General features: G+C 39.7%; 1 protein-coding gene across 1 annotated transcript in view; it reads right to left on the reverse strand.

Annotated features, from left to right (window-relative positions):
* The window catches only part of LOC103315370, a 175,614-nt gene that overhangs the window by 155,649 nt on the left and 1,075 nt on the right, over nucleotides 1-18,890 (reverse strand). The window lies entirely within an intron of this gene.

The raw sequence follows: 18,890 nt of genomic DNA on the forward strand, positions 1-18,890 counted from the left end.
GCCACATATGATTTCGTAGTCATGGTACTGTTCTATGTGTCTGTTCGGGTTATTTAAGAGCGGGAAGGGGAATTTTGAATTTCGCGCCGTAGCGCGACGAGAGCGGTCGAGCGCATACGCGCGCCGCTGTGGGCCTCTCCCGTTTGCGCGGGCTCCGACGCGCGGGAGCACGTGCAGTTCAGTTCTGACAGCTCCTCTCGAGTAGTCAGGTGACATTGCGCCTTTTATACTTGCGATTGCAAAAGCCTCTTTGTAAATTGCGTGCGAATAGAGTCCTTTTCAGGACGATAGACACTCTTTATTGTATTACCGAGCGTTGCGTAGTGTGTGTGCATTTTGCGTGCGGTGTGCTGTTTGTGTTAGTTCTTTGAGTGTTGGGACTTCGACCACGTGCGAGCTTCCTCGCCGTGTCGATCTCCACCCGGCGATTGTTACCTACGCGGCAGGGCTCAAAAGGTCTGCCCGTGGTCCAGGATTGGTTCCCTCGAGACGTCGAGGCGTCCTGAGACCGAGGAAGGTGCACCCCACCAACGTGCGGCCAGGGCTTTACGTCGCGTCATCCACGTCTCGATCTGAGAATAAGGTAGGAGAGCTCTCCAGCGTGCGAAAGGTACCTCGCGGCGATAGTATTAAATTACTTGTTTCTTTCTCTTTTGTTGCCTATAGTTGAGTGTCTTTTTTTTTGTATAAGCGTACAGTGTAATTGCGTTTCTCTCTCTCTTTTTGTTTAGTCTATCCTAGAGTCACTTTTCTTTGTATAATTTCCTTATTTCTAAAATAAAGCTATAGGCTTGTCCCGGCTTTTCTCTCTACTCCGTGAGAGTTTTTACGCCGAGGCAAGTCGTCTTTTTCTCCCGCGAAATTCATTGTGTTTGCGTTGATTTATTTACCCAACCTTCCCTCACTCATTCCACCATTTTGACACACACACACACACACACACACACACACACACACACACACGCATATATATATATATATATATATATATATATATATATATATATATATATATATATATATATAATTTGAACTCATTAGCTTCTGTTCAGTGTCATATAATAAATTTCTGTCCAGTAGATGGTCAAATATCATCCTCCTCATAAACAAAGGCACATTTTTCTTCCTGAGCACACCGTATATTTTACTATTTTTGACCGTGTTGACAGCATTTTTAACATCCAGGGTAACAATGGCGTAGTACTAATGTGCTGTACTGCGCAGTACTTATGTCCTCTTTTCTATCTTTTACCCGTTATTGCTGTTCATACAGCATTGATCACAAAGCCTATGGCGGCATGGCTCAGCCGCTTTTCGCTATTTACTTCTATAGCCTGATCTATTCTGACGTAGATAATTCGTTACTGAATCTTGCTCGCGGTATCCAGCATATAGAGCAAGCAGTTTGATGAAAACTTCTCAGGTTGTTTCTTTCTTTTCGATGGCAACACGAGTCGTTATTTTTTCCAGTTTTCTTGAAATATCTGCTCTTCAAAACATCAGTTGTAAAATTGTACAAGAACGCTGGACAGCATTGATGACGCTTTTCAACGGAATTTTTAGTATGTTATCTGAACCTAAAATCTTATTGTTTCCCACTTTTGTACAGGTGGTTAACAGCTTCCCTGTGTGAGACGGCTTTGTCATTTACCCGGTTTTCACTGACACTCTGATATATTGATATTTCCGAATCTTAGTACATTGGAACTCGTCCTGAACACACTCTTTTTCATATCAGTATACTGGTAGTTGTCTTTCGTTAAGTACTCTTTATGGCATAGCAGTGTCATAAGCTCGGGTAATATTTTCCATTGCTTGCTTCACTTTGCTGTTTGCCGCTCCAATCAGCTAATGCTATCAGAAACATCTACTTGTCGTAATGCTTTGTTTCCAGCCAACTCTATTAATCCTGGGACTTACAGTGGATTCCTGTTTTAATTTACTAATTTACCAAGCCCCATCATTGTGCCCTGATGGTCATTATTTGTACTATGTTCACTGATTAAACATAGCTTGCTATCAGTATCGTTCTTTCCTACTGCATCTTGTATGAATTATTCTAGCGATCGTACGAATTCCTCGATTGATGTGCTAGGGAAAGCGTATCAGCTTCTTTCGCATCCTTCTAGGCTCTTCTTCCCATTTTCTTCTCCGCGTTTAGTTCGCGTCTAAACACTTCGCAGCCGCCATAACCCGCCTCATGCTTACATCCTTTGGCTTCATCTTTCACCTTGCTATCTTTTTACAGAGAAAGCAGCTTGGTTCTATCTGACGATTAGCCATGCGGTACCCAGGTCTTGCGCATATAAAGCAGAGGATCGAGCTATCCGTGTCCTTCCAGAGCCTAAGCCAATATAGCACCGCGCTACCACTACTCTTCCCCTGACTCTGATACTTACATGGCCCACACCAACGTATATGATTTTCGTGGTTCAAATATTAATAATTATTTGTAATTTTTTATAGATACTAAAAGTTCTCGAAAACGGACATCACATAAATCCAGCTCAGATGAATCCATTTCTGAAGATGAAATTCCAAGAAAAAAAAAGAAAATAAGAAAGCCTATAGCCGAAGAAAAGAATATCCGATGCGAAAATAACGAAATGGGAAATGACAGAGGTAAATAATGATTAATATATTTCGAATATTTTGATGTTGCGCTTTTTATAACCGATTCTGGTGACGCAAACAATCAGTTTACACTAGTTTTTACTTCGATCTCCGTACCGCGGACTCTTACATCTACAGAAGGGGACAACGAGTAGGTCTAGGAACAGGTATGCCTGGCGTGGCTAATGGTTGAAATAATCGTCACGCAATATTGTTTATGCTGTACAGAAATGTCATAATATATTCTTCAACCCCCGGATGTATTAGATATGGTTACAATGTTTTCCCACGGTCAAAGATTCAAACGGCGGTCGATGTTACTTCATAATTACGGCACAATTAGTTGCGAGGACGCGATTTACCTTCAATATTACGAGAATCTTTCTGTGCTTCAAAACACGACTCCTAAATTCGATTAACGACTTTTAATAATCACGCGACTTCTCAATATTCTCCAAAAGCAACCGATTTAACACTTTATTCAGTACTTCTCAGCAATATTCACACTTCAGTGGTCCAAAATGGCGGTGGCGTCCTTTTAACCGACGCGGCTTGACTAAGATGGCGATTGACAACTCGCCTCTGGAGGAAATCCTAGGAAACGTGACGACTATGATTTTAACAATGGACCGTGGTCTCAATCCCTTATTTTCCTGAAAATCGCGAGAACAACCGGGACTCGGAGGCCCGTTGTGGCGCAATGATAGGAGGAAGGAATCCTCGGTCGCAATGGCCCGACGCCGGCGCTATCCAGATTTTTCTCTGATCTGTTGTTGCTATCTGCTTCGCATTTGCGAGTCTATTATTTAGTCCTCGACTTATTGGCGCCACGATCCAAAATACAATTTGTCCCGTTCGCCTTACCTCTCTCCATCCAGACTCCGCGATCGCGTCATCTAACCGAAACGGACAATACTTGTTGGCTTATTTTGCGCGGTTGGTACAACAACAAAACGGCGAGAAAACACAATCTCTTTCGTGACAACTTCGTTCGTGATTTAAGCGAACACTCGCGACTCTACGAACTCGTGACTCGCCAACTCCATACGTACGACTCTACGACTTTACAACGAAGGACTACTACTTCGACTGCTCCAACTGTTCGGCTCCAGGGTTGACGACGAATTGAACGATGAGGAAGCTTCATCACGGCGCGAGACCCTGCGTGTCCCGTAAAAGACGCATTCGGAACGCCCTCTATATATTATTTCTCCCGCGCGAAAGAATGCGAGTCATAATGAATATTAATGGCGTCCTGCGGCGCCAATTACGAATTGGCACTATTGTCTCATCCTAACGCCACCTAACGGGGTCATTCGCGACGATAACGAATAGTACGGAAACTGCTAGTGGCGACGCACTATATTTTCCAACGACGCTCGCGAGTGTCGTCGCGCCTTTACGCCTACTGTAGGCGAGTCAGCTGCGCGGCTCTCTCTCTCTCTCTCTCTCTCTCTCTCTCTCTCTCTCTCTCTCTCGCCGAGGCTCACGCGCGCGTTCCCTCTCTCCGCGGCTGCTATATGCTCGCGGCTCGGCGCTTACCTACTCGTACGAATGTTTTTGCGAACGAGATGCGCGGCGAGGATGCGCAACGGTTAGTTGCGGCCTCGTGGCTATCGCGCACGGATCTTCTCGTATTTCCGAGGACGACGCAAAGCCTCCTGGTGCCGTCACCAACAACAGGCACGACGGTTCTGCCGATATAACAGCGACTCAGGGTTTCTGTTGGGCTGCATTGGCGCTATTTCCGCGAGTGATGCTCTTTCTGTCAGTGCCGGGGAGTCATCTCTGGCTCCGGCGCTGACGGGTGAGGTTAGGAACCCCAGGCGTACCGGATAACAGATATAATCCAATGTTGTTGATTCCCCGATGCATTTATCACAAATACATCCGAGAATCAACGGCTCGAAATTATGTGTTGTAATCTCGTTTCGTTATTCTAACGACACGTCGCAATATATACATCAATTCTTATTAAAAAAATCTCACCTTTTTTTACGATTCATTCCAATCTTAGTATCTTATTTTAATAATGTAAGTAAAGTATACATTATAAAACAGTTAGCAAAAGTTTAAGAAAAAATCGCCGCCTGAGAAAAAGTACTAGTCGGTGGTTGCTTCAAAAACGCTGCAATATGGAATTTTTTAATACTTCAGGCGCTGGATCACGGGTTTCGAGTCACGGGGTCAATTTGAAAATCCGGCATTTCTGTGGAGATCTGCTTAATGCCGGCGTTAGCAAGACGAAGCAGATAATAGTTTTTATGAAACTACTTTTCGTATATGTAGATGATTGAGTTTTCACAAAACCAGATTATGTGGATCCAAACGGTGTCGCTGCTTACTCTAACAGTTTCGGGTTCACGGTTATGTAATTAAATTTTTTATCAAAGCGTCTACGAACGTAGCGGTATAAGAAGAAAAAATAAATAAGTAAGCTTAGCCTACGAGGGGGGGGGGAGTTGTTTCTACAGTAGATAAACAAGAGCAGGTCGTAATGCGAACGAAAGTAATTATTGTGAACAGTATAGAGTTTAAAGTACAGTATACTGCTGTGTAATAACTAATTATAAGGGTCATATTTCTTGTAGTTTATCTAAATAGCACTTTTTTACATAAGCAACTGCTACTGATCAGATATTATAGCACTAATCTGCCCAACTAAAATTTATCAAGTGATGTATAGAGTAATTTTTAAAGTGATTTGTCACGTAAAGATTTGGCGCGATTTATTACTCAATGTTACTCGATAAATTACTCTAATTTCTGTGTATATATGAATTAACAGATTTTTATCCTCCTAGCAGATTTTTTCTATTTATTTTTCTTTCTCTTTCTTGCTCATTATCACTAACTGTATAAATGTTGATTTATAAAATATATTTTACAGGAAGGGGGATTCATGTGGTCTAGCGAAGAAGCCAAAGCTTTTAATGAGGTGTTCCAAAAAGCTCTTAAGAAGGAAAAATGTGCTTCTGCTAGTGAAATTAGAGAAGCAATAGCTAAACACAAATGCTTAGCTAACAGAGAAGAAAAAAAAATTAGAACAAGATTTTCTAATATCTACCATTCTGAAAACCGAAGCATTCGGAAAGAAACCGGATCTCTTTAATCATTGCTACTATACTCTTATAATTTACTCTTATAATTTTATACTTTTTGACAAAGTAATATGGTTCTATTGTCGTAAACAAAATGTATTATCCCTGATAGCACAGAACCGTTTTAAAACGTTAAAAAAACGTTTGACTCTAAACCACTTTAACCTTTGTAAATCTACTTTAAAAAACGTTTTTCATTTAGATGCTATTTAAACATTTTATATAAATTGTTTAAATAATTTTTCTTAAAGTTTTTAAAAACGTATAAAAAACATTTTATGCACGTTTTTAAAACTATTATAAAACGTCATATAAACGTCATACAAATTTTTTACAAAAGGTTTTTAAAACTTTTTTTAATCGTTTTTAGAACGCCACATTAACGTTTGATGAAAGGGTTGATTGCTTATTATAACTCGAAAAACGGACATTTCCAATGTTTTTAAAACGTTAATAAAACGTTTTATAGACTAGATTTAAAAACGTAAAAATGGTTTAGGGAAAACGTTTTTTTAAAGTTTTAAAACGGTTCTGTTCTAAACATATGTAATTTATTTTGACTAAAATTAAGATTGATCTCATTCACCGAAACATATTTTGTCTATCAGAAATATACCATTCTAAATATTAAGTAAAGATATTTTGGTAGATTCAAGCTGCTTTTGTGTCTCACTAATCAACACGCTTAAATATTTCCGAGATTATATTAAACTTATCTGTTTTTTGCAAATATACAGGCAAAAAAAAAGGTAAAAGTTAAACTTACCTGACAAATTAGTTAAGGTTAGGTCTACTGAATATTCAGTTCCCTACGATCACAGTTTGAACTAATCCGGTCTTTGTTGAACAAGATAGATAACACAATTGTCTATTAATTATCTTGCCTACTAAAGTCATGATTTGCTACATAAAATATATTTTACTTAACAATTAAAAAGACTGCATTAATTCATGAAAACGCGCTGCTACAGTGATGTCGTTATAACCCGGTTTTTGTAACACAAGATAAGTAACCCATTTATCCATTAATTATCTTGCTCACTAATGTCATAATTTGATGCGTAAAATATTTCATACTAAACTTTTGAAAAGACTGCATTAATTCGCGAAAACGTGCAGCTACTGTAATGTCGTTATAATCCAGTCTTGTTACACAAGATCGATAACCCCATTAATTAACTTGCCTACTTTTGTCATATTTTGCTGCGTGAAATATTTTTCACTAAACTATTGAAAAGACTGCATTAATTCGTGAAAACGCGCAGCTTCTGTAAAGTCGTTATAATCCGGTTTTTGTTACACAAGATAGAGAACTCAATTGTATTTCAATTTTACAATGAAGTTGTTATATCTTGATAACTACGGACTATTTAAAGAATTCAATGACAAACATACGTTCTTGGAATTTCGTTATAATCCGGTTTGCATTACACAAGATATGTATCTTATTTGCTGTCTAAAAATTTTTATTCTACTAATGATAATGTTTTGTATGAATTTGTAAATACGCGCAGTAGCTGTGAAGTCGTTATATTCCGGTGAGTTCTAAAGACTCCATACTATTTACCATACTTACAAAGATTTTTCATTTCCTAGTGTATTGAGTTCTAATAAATTTTCCCATTATTTTGAAAACAAGAGCCATTGTTTACTGCGCATTAAAAACGATTGAAAAACCTTTGCTTTAATTCGTGGAAACGCGCAGTAAATGTAAAGTCATTTCAATCCGGTTACTTTGGCGTTGATCTTGTAATGTCGATATTTTCCGGTTTTCAATACCCGAGATACATATTAACGATAAAGTTTTTTTAATCTAGTCTAATGGAGCCATACAATTTTTTGCAACCTTTTTTACTACATCTTTGACAAGTCTTTGTATTAATTAATCAATACGTGCAGTTGTAGTAAAGTTGTATTTATTTGGTACTTCATATACTCTTTCGAAAATTCATAGATGAAGATGTGTTCTTATATTTTCGTCATAATCCGGTTTTTAATACTAAAGATATTTAATTCAAATTTTTTTTTAACGTGTAATGTTTACATCATTCTTTTGGTGATCATGATTCGGTTTGTGGTTCACACTCATCATGCTGTAAAACTACATTTATTTGTATTATCCAGTTTATTATTTAACTTACGAATGTTTCCTCTAATTTAAATGCTTTAGTTTGACTGAACGTAGCGCGTATGTAGGTATTGTTTAGAGGCCCGGAAATAACAGGTGAGGCCCAGAAACAACGCTTATATATATGTATATATATATATATATATATATATATATATATATATATATATATATATATATATATATATATATATATATATACATAGTGAAAATACTTATAGAAAGGTCTAGTTAACGCATAATAAAATACGTTATGGTTTTTCAGACGCGACATAGTGAAGTCTTCTAATCAAATAAGTTTAAATTATTAGACTAATGTATTAACGTATTAACGCACCTCACGCATAAATAGAAGAAAATAATCTCAAAGTTATCCGAGTATAAAAGTCAAACTATAAGAATTCAGAAGGTTTATTGGAATTTTTGAACACACAGACGCACTCAGAAGTACTCGGATAAACAAAGAAAATACACCTCGATAGAAATTTCAATGAAACGGCGGTGCAGTGAATTTGAATTTCTATAGAGTATATGTCAAAAGAAAATTACACCGGCTTTAGTGTTTTTCTTTGGCGACATACACGTGTGCGATCGCCCCCTCGCAGACTATTGAGTAAATTGCGTTCGTTTACTCAGATTGGGAGGGAGCATGTGTGTGGAGTCCGAGGGACGCGAAGCTAGTGTTTGATATTCACGCTTTGTTTTGACTTTCAGTGCGGTCTAACTCAACAAGAAATCAAATTAAAAATTATCGGAAGAAAGCATTCAATTTTTTTCTACCATTTCAGAAGGAATCAAAGCCGATGTCAGACGAAAGCCAAAAGGACATACTCGACATACATGAACAATCACGAGGTGAAGTGCTTTTCTAAAATCAGAATATAAACAATTAACTTAGAAGCAGAAGCATAGGCCTATATTTTTTAAATGTTAGAAGAATATTTGCTTAAAAATAAATAAATAAAATAAAATCAGAAGTGAATGATAATCAGAGAAAATTGTTTATATTTAGAAGAAGAATCAGAAAGTTACACCCCTCCAGGTACACCTCCAAGTACTAACATCAGAAGGATGAATAGATCTCCACTCGACATAGAGATAAGGATGAGGATATTGGAGGATGCGTTTGAGAGACATTCGATAGATCAACACGCTTTGGATCGACAATAATAGACCAACACGCCGAAATAATAAAAAATCAGACGGAGACGATTCTAGATCTGAAGAACTCAACTGACAACGTGTACAAGAAGTTGGAAGAGATGTCAGAACACTTAAAAAATAAAACTTCAGAGGTAAATAAACACCCTGCTAATTCCACCTTGAGAGACTCAGACGACACAAATTTCAGGCTAAGAAATTTATCAGATGACAGAACTGTATTAGGAGAAATTAATCAAACTTTCAAAGAACTCAGACGCTCCTTTAACTCGACTGGTACTAAACCTAAATTAAAAATAAAAATAGACTACAAACTGACGAAACAAACACCACTAAACACATGGTTAGATAACTTATATACAGAACTAAAAGCGAACAACGCCTTACACACAATAGACGAGTCACTTCAAACAGACATACTTAATGGAGAAGACGTAGAAGATAAGAAAGATCTAGCCCGAGATATAATAATAAGCCACTTAGACCCTTATTATCATAACAAGATCTTACAAATTAAAGACCCAAAACAAATAGTAAAATCCATCAGAGAATTCAGAAGAGCTGAATTGAATATTACCGATTCTTCTGTCAGAGAAAAATTGTATCCCTTAAATATGTATAACAAAGAATCGGTTAATGCATTTTGTGATCGTTTTGAATCGATCATTAGAGAATTCGAAACATGCGAAACAAGAACACCTCTGATAGAGGAAGAGAAAAGATCAGCATTTTTAAAAGCAGTCTCAAAGAGTTATAAAGAAGTCAGATCAGCTAATATGATCAGACTTCAGGCAACAAAAACAGAAATGAGCCTTGATGACATAAAAACTTTCTTGCTACAGCTGGAATCAGACAGACGAACTTCAGATGGTCAACCTTCTGATGCTAGACAAACAGGAGTAGCAAGACAAACAGCTACTATAACATACAAATGTTTCCGCTGCAACAAAGTTGGGCACAGGATTACTCATTGTCCTTTAAAAGAGTACAACTTATGGTACTGTTTTTACTGTCAAGCAGTGGCTCCCCACGAAGGTAACGACTGTCCTAACAAAGACAATCCAAAAGATGGGTATGTAAGATCCAACATTTTTTACAACAAAAACACATAACACAAACAAAACAATAACAACTTCAGAGGTAAAAATAATAGAGGCAGGGGTGGTTATTATAATAATAATATCAGAGGTAGGGGAAACAACAAGAGAGGTTTTACAAAAAGAAACGTAAATATACCAACACCAAGACGAAATCAGAAGCAAGAAGAAAAATTCAAGGCGATGCTAACAGGTAACAATACACAAATTACTAACACAACACCTACAAAGCTTGTATTTATAGCAGACTCTGGCGCAACAGAGCACATAACCAATAAGAGTATAATTTTAAGGAACTTCAGAAAAAGTTCAGGAGAATACATCAGAAGCGCGAACAAAAATAATTACACGACCATTATAGTAGACGGTAGAGGAGATTTAATTCTAAAATCAACCTCAGATGAAAATAAGAAAATAATTTTAACCAATGTAATAGCTGCAAAGAATATCTCAGACGACCTTATATCTCTTAGACGTTTTGCAGATGTAGGCTTAAGTATTTATTTAGACAATAAAATACTTAAAATCTATGATAAAAATACTAGTGAAGAATATCTCACAGGTGTCTATGAAAAACCAAATTGGATAATTTCATTGAATGTATTAAGAAACAAACAATCAGAGGAAGAACAAGAAGTCTATGATAAATATTCATGCACAGCGAATATAGTATCAGTAGACGAGTTCTTGCAACAATCTCAGGCTGACATCATGGATCTCAGAGATCAAATTGAATCAGAAGAAATAAGTAAATCAGAGAATTATCAGATCAGTCATGCTGAGATTGGGAGGGAGAAAGAGCAAGAACAAATCAGAGAAGGAACAAGCCCAGACAGACAAAAAGAAGACTGGGATACAAATCTAGACGAACAAACTCTGAACAGAAAAATCACAAACCTAGATGATTACTCAGAAGAAATGGTAAAATACCTACAGAAAGATGTGAACAATAAAACAAATAATCAAGAAAAGAAGCTAAGTGAAGGAATGCTTTGACATATCAAACTAGGACATGCTTCTCTACAATATTTACTATTGTTACAAAAATCAGAAGAGAAACTCAGAAGAATAAAATTTGACAAGTCCATCTCCGACTGCGAAATATGCGTTTTAGCAAAAATGGAAAACTTGCCTTTCTCAGAAGTCAGACTCAGAGCAACAAGACCATTAGAAAGGATACATACAGACACGATGGGGCCAATTAAGCCAGTCTCGTATCCAGGAGCAAACAAATTCATTATAGTATTTGTAGATGATCACACAAGATTCGCTAAAGCGTACTCCACTAAATACAAAAGTGAAGCTGGAGATTGCCTAGAAAAATTCTTGATAACTACAAGAAACTTACTGGGTAAAGAAGAAAAAGTGTGTTTCATCAGAACAGATAATGGTACTGAATTTACTGGAGGTAAATTCTCAGAAGTTATGAAAAAGGAAAAGATTGAAGGAGAATTTGCACCTCCTTACACTCCACAACATAATGGGACTGCTGAAAGGTTTAACAAAACCATACAGTGGAAAATCAGAACACTCATGATAGACTCTGGTTTACCAAAGAGCATGTGGATACTTGCTTTAGAAGTGGCTATCCATATTTACAATAGAACTCCACATAAAGGAATCAATTCAGAGATACCAATCAAGAAAATGGTTCCTGACGGAAACATTCACCTTGATAAAATCAGACGTTTCGGATGTCTAGCATATGCCAAGATACCCAATGCAGAAAGTAAGTTATCAGACAGAGCTATCCGCACAATCATGGTAGGATATTCTCAAACTGGATATGTCTTATGGCATCCAGAGTCTCAAAGGTTCGTAACATCAAGACATGTAAAGTTCAATGAAAAACTGGTATATAAGGATGTATATAATTCAAACTCAAAGTTAGAAATAACTTCAGAAGTTGAAACACAACCAGATATACCAGAAGAACAAAACTCAGAGAAAGAGAAAAGTCAGAGGAGAAAAGCAGAAGTCAAGAACTCAGAAGTATCGAAAACAAATAAACCAGAACCAGGAAAACAACCATGTCTAGAAAGAAAAGCCAAGACAAACAGACGAACTTGGACACATCTCAGAGAAGCAGTAATCGAAGTATAAAACACTAACTATCTGCTACCTGTGCATACCCCGACTGGGGTAGACAGAAATACACACTCAGAAGAAGATGAACTTGGACACATTTTTATAGCACAAACGAACAGAGATCCTATCAGCTATAAAGAAGCTATTGAATCAGAAGAGAAACAAAAATGGTCAGAAGCTATAAAACAAGAGTTAACTGATCTACAAATAGGTTTGACAGTTGTGGCTGTGATCTTTCTAACTGGTTCTCAGCTATTCGTAAAATATTTCGTAATCTTAAATAAAAATCGTAAAAATGTTCATCTTGATCTCGACTTGAATCATCTAGTTTAACTGCAAAGTGTCCAAAGGAATTGTGATAGAAAAATGCTTCTTTGAGAAAACTTATTAGATTGTGAACGTTTTTGAATTCTAATTTTCTAAGGGCATAATAAATACTTGTATTGTTACAATCTAATATTCTATTAAAAATTTTGCTGTTGACCGAAACAAAAAAGATAATCTGTCGCATTGTGAATTTCATGGACGAACTGGTCCGGTGAAATGTCGCCATTATTAATTCTGCTTAATGTTCTTAATGCTGAAGTAAAGTTATAATGCTCTAGTAATGCGACTTATAGTCGATCACTCGCACGTTGGATGACGTAGTCTCCTTCTAGTGTAACAGATGCTGACAGTTCTATCCTACAGGATTTCTCGTGGCAAGTTATTCAAACTTATCTAAGCTGTGGTTCCACCAACGCCAGATTTATTGACGGGCCCTTTCCTACTAGGCACGGGACTCTAAACTAGCAGGTGTAGAGGTGTACTATTGAATTGCCTGCAGAGTTTGAGTGTTTTCTACGCACTCAATAGGCGATGCTCGCAAATTCACAGCCCTCGTATACTCTCACCAGGTACAGCTCGTGGTTACAGGCTACAGGCAGATTGACTCGCGTAAAAAGGCGCTCCGTGGATAGTTTCCTGGCTTTTTAAAGCCTCGGTGACGATTCAAGGAGTTGTGAAATTGAATGAAACGTGGCAACGATCGACCAATCAACATCTGACGTGCAAGGATGATGTACAAAAGTTAGTCAGTAATACGCGCGTATGAGAAGTGCTGACTCGTAGGTTAAAGCACTCATACTGTCGCAATCGGTTTAGTATACGTCGTCTGTATGAGTACACGAATGCAGTCGTACAGGCGTTATACGTATACGTAAATGCTAAGTATGTATGAACGTGGGACATTACACAGGCAGACTTACACTACACACACACACAGAAGCTGCCTCATACAGACCACTCTGCATGCTGGACACTCCGGGCAAGATTTAAGCGCGTATTATCGGCGTTAGAATGGACCAAGTCATTGAAGAACCAGGTGGACTAGCGAGATATCAATATGGCTTTAGGAAAACACGCTCCACTCTTGACGCCGTAAGCTTAGTAGTCGACACCGCGAGAACTGCAATAGGAGGGAAGAGACGGAAAGGAGGAGTCAAGAAGTACTGTGTGCTATTGTTACACTGGATGTTAAAAATGCATTTAACTCAGCTAGCTGGGACAAGATACACGAGGCAATATGAAAAAAATGAGGTTATCTCGGCGTAAGGTGGTCGAGCAATTCTAGGATAAGTCATTCGACGTTTGTGGAATTCGCGTGCGATGTAATTGTGTGAGTGAGTGAGAGACGAAAAGTGCGAGCTAGTGTGTGTGATCTGGTTGTCTCGCGACTCTTTGTTTCTCGGCGCGAGGGTTTTTGCACGTGGTTTGCTCGGCTAGCTGCAGCCCCAAAAACGGTAAGGAGAAAGGGCGGTTCGAGATAATAGAGACACGTGGTTTATCAGATGGAACTGTATATTCTTAATAAATTCTTACAACTTATAATCGACTCATACAAATTACTGAAATAACCCGTGAACAAAGGCAACTCCGACAAGCAAATACCCGTACACGAAAGATATCCCGCGTGACTCGCGCGCGTCTGAAGGCTCGAGAGGCAACCAGATCACACACACTAGCTCGCACTTTTCGTCTCTCACTCACTCACACAATTACATCGCACGCGAATTCCACAAAAGTCGAATGACTTATCCTAGAATTGCTCGACCACCTTACGCCTCGTGCGTCCAGGTGTCGGCGCTAAGTATTAACCTACGTTTTCGCACAATAACTTTACACTTCCATCATAATCGTAAAAATCCTTAATTCTACACTTCGCTTATTACTCGAGATTATAACCCGTATAGACGAGATAACCCTTTATTCGACGGAACACAATACAAAGAGATAAAGAGATAAAGACAGCGATACGGAGGTAACTAATGCGTACGCGAGATAACCTTTGCGTTCAAAAAACCAAACGTGGAACTGCCGTTCACCCGCGAGACGGATAGAACTGGAAAAAGCGGAAAACGATTCACAAACCTTAAATATTTCTAGCTGGAACACCGGGTGAGGTTGAAGTTGAGGCACGTCTGTTCGGGAGTAGTCGGGGCAGGCGAGTGCCGACTCGAGCGCTCGCGGTTCGCGGCCGCCACTCTGCTCTCCCTAACCGCCGTACCGCGCATGCGCTGATTGGTCAACGCGTCACGGCCTGACGGCCCACTCACTCGCAACATTATCGGTTTACGCGCCGTTGCCGAGCCGCGCGGTCGCGCGTGCGCGCAGATAGCCCCGCGGACACGATGTCGAAGTAGATAGCCGCAAAATTCAAATTCTCGTAGCACACAAGCAGTCTTTCACCCGTAGACAACCAAGATAACTCTTGACTGCGGAACCCGTAGTGACTCCAGATGCCCCGTCGTCAGGGCCCTTGACTCGGGCGGCATCTGTCACTACGATCGCTAGACGCTGTAGTTTTTGTTTCTGGCGTTCGTGCGGGCGAGCTGCCATCACGCTGGTCCTGCTGCATCAGACGCTCACGTAGGTAGACCCAACGAAGGGCTCCGCCACCTGCATCGGCTGTATTACGGTGCGCGGGGCCGACTTGAACGCCCTGTCGAGGTGAAAGCTCGATGCTGCTGCGCCAAAGTTGCTCGTCGTTTCCTCGCATCTCTCACTCACGAGTCGGCGACGTGCGTTGTCCTTTCCGTCCGTCGCAGCCACTGCTCCTCTCTCGTCGTTCACTTAAAAAATAAACGACGCACTTAGACACGTTCACTTTCTCATTCACACAGGTAGCCTTGAGACACTCTACCCCGACAGCGTCGAACGTCGTTGTTATACGGCAAAATTTTGCCGTGTTACAATATATATATATATATATATATATATATATATATATATCGCCTCCCTTCGATGTGCCGGCGTATTTAACACTGAAATTAGTGGTTCGTGGCGTACGAAAGTTTAAGAAGATGAGATCAAGCTTTAAAACTAGCACCTGCTATTCATGCTCGTATATTATTCCATTGATATAATTCCCGCCTCTAACTTGTACGACACATAGAATGATCGTTGTAAGCGAGATGCATACGTTTTTGAACTTATCGGCTAATTAGTAAGGTAGACGCACAAAGAAGCGCTGCATTGGTGAGAAAGACTCTAGCTTGTTGCGGCGAGCCAGCGCCCCCTACTCCCCCCCCCGCGCGCTCTCCTACTCTTGGTGCTGGGCTCTTTCGCCGTTTGGGCTCTCTAGCCTAGGTTCCGTCTACCACGCATGTGTTACGCAATCTCCGCTTACCGCAGTGGCCAGTGCATGGATCGGTTCAACTTTTCGGCGATATTATAAGTGAGTGTGCAGTGTGAAACGGCAACGACGACGCGATGCAGCAGTGTTATAAGTACTTAGTTTGAAGATCAGATGTGCTGCTATGACGCCTGTATATTGTGTTTTACTATTATCATCGAAGCAAAGCCGAACAGTTATTTGTTGTGTGCATCGATCTGGGCAACCGGCCGATTTTCTCTCTCGCGCGAGTTACATTATATACATATCGAACACGCAGCTTAAGCAGCTCTCGTCAGATTTTCTGTAGACTAACATATAATATACAGCGACGAGAGGGAGCTCCCGAATAAGGAAACGGCTCGCAGGCCAGCTGCTGCAGCTCTGTGCGTTGTCGCGTTGTTTGTTTAAAGGCTCTTAGAACTGCGGGCTCGTGTTATATTTTCCTCGATGTACACAATATACACGCGATACTCTCTCTCAAGAGACGACACTAAGCGGAAGCAAAGTTTTTTGGAGCCAGAAAAAACACGTCCTTAAATAGAAGTCGCTGCTGCTGCAGTGGCGGTTGAGCTTCGAATATCACGAGAAAGAGAGATTCGAATCACGTAACGCATGCGAACGCCTCTTGATTCATTGTCAAAAATATTTTTGCATATCAGAAGTACACTATCCGTACAGCGCACGCACAGTGTTTCTCGGCTCGTAAACGCTCGGCGCTCATTGATCGGATAACGAGGCAATAAAGCGCGTGCTCGCTCGAAATTCATAAAAGCTCAATTAACGGCAGCGGTCGCGCTCACGACTCAAGGATACATATAACGCGAACTGCGATGGCATAGAGATTGCGCGCGACGAGTCGAAAAGTCGCGAGAAAGCTAATTGCGACGATCGCCTCTCTCTCTCTCTCTCTCTCTCTCTCTCTCTTTCGCCTTTGGTCGCACTTATAGTGCATCTGCCTCGCGAAAAACGCGCACGAAATATTTTAATTAGCTCATCGTCCCTTATAATCAGCAGCTGCACCGCGCGCGTGCATCTAATTGCGCGGCGAGGCGTCCTTTCTTTTTGGCTTCTCTTCTGTCTCTCATAAAGTGTATTTGCACTACACGCGCACGCATAAGTGCAGCGGCATAGATATTGTGTATTATTTGCATCCGGCATGATGCCTGAGCGAGAGAGACTGCTTCGGACGATGGCGATTTCATTTCGGATTTTTTCATCTCGAGCTTTTATTGATATAACCCTCGAGGAAGGGGGGCTTCTTGCACAATGCGAGTTTATGAAGTACTTCTGGTAATAAAATTGCGCGAATTTAAGTTTATAGTGCTATTGGCTGTACGTGTATACATGCGCGCGTATGTATGTGCGAGAAGAAAGAATAGCAGCAACGTTGCCAATAGCTTTCGCATTAAGCATTATACTTGTTGCGCGTTGGACAAAGTTTGGCAAGCAAAAAGAGAGCACCAGTTGTTCTAGGTGTCCGCCGACAAGATTTCGAACATGCATGCCTATCACATTATATTTATATGTGTGCGTGCTACGCACTAATCAAATAATATTAAAGTAGCGCAAGCAGTAAAATAAATAAAATAAATGTTGCTACCTCATGAAATCAGGAAATGGAAGTTTGAATTGTCCCAAGTAGAATGTAACGAAACGAATACTCGGACTAGCACCTCGCGTACAGGCTTGCATACAATTTTTAATTCTTCTCTTTATCAATTGCCTTCTTGTTCACACGTTGTCGAGTATATCACAAGATTTTACTTTTACTGTATTTGAATAACCAATCTCACATTATTTTATACAAATATAGCGTAATGAATTTATTGGTTATTGACTCTGTGCTGCTAACGACACTGTGTGACAGTTTATCATAACAATATGCTCGAAGATGTTCGTAGTGAATTTAAAGTAATTATACAAAATTAAAGAATAGAAATCGAAGCTATTTAAAATAGTGCTATAACAAATTTATTTTTAAAAAACAAACATTTCGTTTAAAATTATTATTCTCATTATTGTATCAGACTAATAAATTTAAAAATAATGGTAATAATAATGATTCCGATAAAATTTCATAATTAAAATATGCTACATAAATGATCTAAATCTAATGATATAAATCTGATTTTAAATTTTTAAATCAAGCGTTACATCGTAGTGCGCAAGCGCTGCCCGTGTGTGTGAGGGTAATTTGTTGGATTATCTTTTTTCATTGATCAAAGCGAAGCATCAGCTTTCTGGTTCTCGTCCGGCGGATAGTTTTACCGGTGATTTCACTGATAAATCGCCTCATTACACCGCGGTTTTGGGAGCGGTCTCGGCTTATTTGCACCACACTCGCTGCCGGAACAAAAATGTTCATAGTCAATAAAAACGAGTAAAAGCTGTCTCTACGAGCTGGGTTAGGCAAGAGCTAGGCCGTAATCAGAGGAGATCGAGACACTGGAGAAACGACGAGGCAGTAGCTCCTAAAAACAATTATGATAAAAACTGTGGGATTCGTCCGCAGAGTTTTTTCCGGCTAGCTTTACGCCGTAATTACTGCGAACAGCTACGTCTCTATGAGTTTGCTGATGTCCAGCCAATACATATGTACTTATGCACATAATGCGCACCCGTGTGCATTGCACCGTCGCCGCTGATGATGGTTCGTGAGAGAAAAGCTACGAGAGAGTTTATAATATAGGCGCACATGGCGCGGGAGAAGACTCTCTATAGCAAACTTATATTCTCGTTGTTATGAGAGATAGCTACGTAGTGTCCGTATACCGGCGGCGACGTGATACGCTGATCCACCGAGACCATTGTAGCGCTCATTATTGTTGCAAGTGCTTGCAATCGAGACTCGGAAATCGATCGTCGGCGCGCGACGGCAGATGTAGTTGTAGCGTAACGCGCGAGCTAAAAGTCCTCTGCCGCTGGTACATGACATGTTTAAAAGATAAATAAACTGAAATCTACAATCGATTCGATAGAAGAGGGCAAATACACAAGTTTTACAAAGAGTATGCATTCATTGAACAAATCATCAGAAGTCTGAACAA

The sequence above is a fragment of the Nasonia vitripennis genome (assembly GCF_009193385.2).
Source record: "Nasonia vitripennis strain AsymCx chromosome 3 unlocalized genomic scaffold, Nvit_psr_1.1 chr3_random0009, whole genome shotgun sequence".
Lineage (NCBI taxonomy): Eukaryota > Metazoa > Arthropoda > Insecta > Hymenoptera > Pteromalidae > Nasonia > Nasonia vitripennis.